This window comes from Nannospalax galili, unplaced genomic scaffold, assembly GCF_000622305.1.
Source record: "Nannospalax galili isolate Female #2095 unplaced genomic scaffold, S.galili_v1.0 scaffold601, whole genome shotgun sequence".
Classification (NCBI taxonomy): domain Eukaryota; kingdom Metazoa; phylum Chordata; class Mammalia; order Rodentia; family Spalacidae; genus Nannospalax; species Nannospalax galili.
In genome coordinates this window covers 896,959-900,968 of record NW_008345690.1, presented here as the reverse complement: position 1 = coordinate 900,968, position 4,010 = coordinate 896,959, and the positions used below count along the sequence as shown (strand labels likewise).

At 44.3% G+C, this 4,010-nt stretch overlaps 1 pseudogene; it reads right to left on the bottom strand.

Annotated features, from left to right (window-relative positions):
- Positions 1–662: 662 nt before the first annotated feature.
- On the bottom strand, positions 663–2,036 carry LOC115071840 (annotated as a pseudogene).
- Between the last annotated feature and the right edge of the window lie 1,974 nt (positions 2,037–4,010).

Here is a 4,010-nt window from a genome sequence, read left to right as displayed (position 1 = left end):
GTATGCGTGAAGCCCTGGGTTCCATCATTAGCTAAAAAAAAATGGGCATGGTAACACATTGGTATAATCCCAGCACTAGACAGCTGGAGGCAGGAGGATCAGAAGTTTAAGATCATCCTCACCCAACCTGGAATAATACATGAGACTTCATCTCACAAAAAGAAAGGAAGGAAGCCTAGTGTCTGGAGCCCGTTTATCCATCTTCAAAGCTGGTTTAAAATGGGTTGTCTTACTTACATTATAATGCAGTCTAAACACCTAGGCAAATGCACCTAGATGGATGTGACTTGCTACTTGACACATGGATGATGTTCTGTTTCATTACTGTTTCTCCTGATGCCACTGTCTGAGCTTTTGGCACTGGACTGGTTCTAAATGGGATCTGAAGTTTCCTGGAGATTTTTTTTGAAAGAATATTAACTGGGCAGTTATGAGAAGTGGGTATCAGAAGGTACCATCAGTACCTTACTTAGGTCCGTCAAAGTAAAAAGAGAAAGGAAACATTCACAAACAACTATTGATTGAGTGCCTACCATGTTCACCCCCCAAAATGAAAAAACAAAAACAGGACAGAAACAGCAGAAAGAAATTCTGAAGGAGGGAAGGGGCAGCTGAAGGAAGCTGAGGGAACCAGGAAGCCTGAGGTGACACAGGGTTCTGCCTTAGGCATCCTCTTCCGCCTCCTCACTGGACTCCTCTCCCTCTTCTGAGGTGGCATCCTGGTACTGCTAGGACTCAGAGATGAGATTGTTCATGTTGTTCCTGGTCTCAGTGAATCTACCCTGTCCACACCCTCGCCTGTGTGCCAATGGAGGAAGGCCTTCCAGAGAAACATGGCGGCAAACTGTTCAGAGATGGCTTGAAGAGCTCCTGGATGGCAGTGCTGTTGCCGATGAAGGTGACCACCATCTTAAGACCACATGGCGGGATGCTGAAGACAGACAGCAGTCTTTTTTTTTTTTCAACTTTTACAAAAACTTTATTGAGAATTTCATACATGCATATAAGGTGTTTTGATCAGATCCATGCCCACCCCTTCCCTTCCAAGCCTCCCGTGTCTCCCCATCACTTGTTTCTTGTTCTTTTTTTTTCCTTCTTTCATTTATTTATTTTATGGGGCTTTTGGATATTCTAACACTCCCCCCTCTGAAGAGGTAACCCTAAAATCTTTTAAGGATTAGCTATAAGCTCAAATACTTTTGACACTTTTGGCCTTTGGAACAGAATATGTCGCTAACAATCCCAAGGACATTTTGACTTTTAGCCAAGAAACTGGCTACTTTTCCTTGGGGTCTTTTTACCCTAACTGCCTAGCCAATTCCTACCTCCTATTCTTATCACACCATCCTCTGAAGGTGTTAACCAAATTGCCAATAGGAATAGGGATGCAGACTGCTCTGGCTTCTTCCATGCTGAACAGGGACACAGGGTGAGGCAGTTGGAGTACCCCTTCAGTGGGTCTATTTAAAAGACTCCCAAATTGTATAACTCATCTCTAGGGGGAAAAGAAAGCCCTTGAATCATGAATAGGAGATGTGAAGGAGAAGTAAAGGCAAGAGTAATTAGCATTACAAGTTCTAGACAGGGAACTAGAAAAAAGTCAGAACAGGACAATTTTCAAATGTTCATATGAGAGTCCATTGGAATTTCTCGACAAGGGCTTCCAAAAGCATCCCTCTATTGGGTTCTTCCTCATTTTTGACAGCAGTCTTGATGTGGTTGGGGATCCATTCCATAAAGTAGCTGCTGTCCTTGTTCTGCACATTGAACATCTGTCTGTCCAATTCCTGCATGGGCATCCATCCACGGAAGACAGCAGTTACAGTGAGGTACCAACTATAGCAGGGGGTCAAAGCAGCCATCAGATTCTTGGCATGGAAGACCCCAGTCACAATGAGGGCCCAATACTGCTGGCTTCCATGGCTGGTGAAAGTCACAAAGTAGAGACTTGGGAAGTGTACCATATTAACTGTGAGCTTGTGGAAGTCAGCACTGAACTAGGCAGGGAAGCAGAGGCAGGTGGTAACATTGCTCATGGTGGCTGAGATGGGGTGGGTAAGGTCACAGTAGGTTGGTGTGGTGAGCTTCAGGTTGGAGAAACAGATGCTCAAACAAAACAATTAGGTAAAAAGCACAAAAAGTTTAGGGACACTTACCCTGGCCAGGACTTAGAAGAAAGAAAAACTAAGGAAGGGGAGGAAAGCTTAGTAGAGGGGCCACAACAGGTGGAAGAGAAAGGGCCCATGGAGGCTGGGGAACCTTCTTCCTGAACATGGTAGACCACTTAGGACCCAGTAGGAAGGTAAAGATTCATGTTCCAGAAATCTCCACTTTGCTTAGACATGTGGGAAGCTCAGCTTATGTAAGGCGGTTAAACTCAATGAACTGCACCTTTGCTACATGTGCATTCCTTCCTAAGCCCTTTCCTACATGCTGTCTTCATCCTGAAATGATCCCTTTGTAGCTGGTTTGATTTGGTTTGGTTTGGTTTGGTTTGAGGGGAGGCTGGGCATTGAATCCAAGGCCTCATCCATGCTAGACAAGTGCTCTGCCACTGAGCTGTACCCCAAGCCCTGATGTAGTTTTAATATCCGTTCCCTGGAGACAGTGAGGTAGGACACTTCTCATGTGCTCACCAGGCACTGGAACCTCTTCATGTAAAGTGTCTGTTCCTGGGTTTCTTCATTTGAATCATTTTTGTTTGATTTTTTTGTTTGTTTTTGGTTTGGGTTTTGAGATAGGGCCTCACTATGTAACTCTAGCCTGGAACTCATAGGGATGCCCCTGCCTCCACCTCTGAGCGCTGGGATTAAAGGTATGCATCACTACACTTGGGAAATGCCACCACACCCAGCAAATAAATCAATTTTTTTGTTTTGTTTTGCATCCCTCCCCTTCCTCCTTTTCCACTTCCCCTCTCCTTCCTGGACAATTCATGTATCACAGATATCCACCCCTCATATTATGGCTTTTTCCCCCATCTTTTATTTATTTGGTTTTTTGATACAGGGTCTCACTATGTGGGTCTGGTTGGCCTGGAATTCTCTATGTAGACCAGGCTGGCCTTGAACTCAAAGAGCTCTGCCTGCCTTTGCCTCCCAAGTGCTGGGATTAAAGGCATGTGCTGCCACACCTGGATGAAGGAATTCAAAAAAATTTAATGTCTATTTTATTGCTTCTCAAACTACCTAGGAGGTGGTGGAACAGGTTTATTGTTTATTGTTTTCACTTCCATTACAGCGGCAGACTGGTATATTCTAAATGAAGTAAGAGTATTAAAATTTAATTTTTAAAAAAGTACTAAATACGCCAGGCGTGGTGGTGCATGCCTTTAATCCCAGCACCCAGGAGGCAGAGGCAGGCGGATCTCTGTGAGTTCAAGGCCAGCCTGGTCTACATAGTGAGTTCCAGGACAGCTGGGGCTATAGGGAGACCCTGTCTCAAAAAAACCAAAAAAAAGGTACTAAATTCTCGTGGAAATCTGGCTGAGTCTTGTCCTGTGATTTGGCTCTTAATACTCAGGTTTTCTTTAAGTGATACACCTTTGCTGAGCCAAACACATTTAGATATTTAACAGATGCTTCAGAATCTAGAATGGAGAGGATTAATGCTAACTACTCTTGCCTTTACTTCTCCTTCACATCTCCTATTCACCAGTCAAGGACTTTCTTTTCTCCCTACAGATAGGAGTTATGGAATTTGGGAGTCTTTTAGATAGACCCGTTGAAGGGGTACCCCAACTGCCTCACCCTGCGTTCCTGTTCAGCATGGAAGAAGCCAGAGCAGTCTGTGATCGATTCCCTATCAGCAATTTGAGTAACCTCTTCAGAGGATGGTGTGATGCGAATAGGAGGTAGGAATTGGCTAGGCAGTTAGTGTAAAAAAGACCCCAGAGAAAAGTAGCCAGTTTCTTGGCTAAAAGTCAAAATGTCCTTGGGCCTTTTAGCAACATTCTCTGTTCCAAAGGCCAAAAATGTTGAAAGTATTTGGGAGCTCTTAGCTAATCCCTA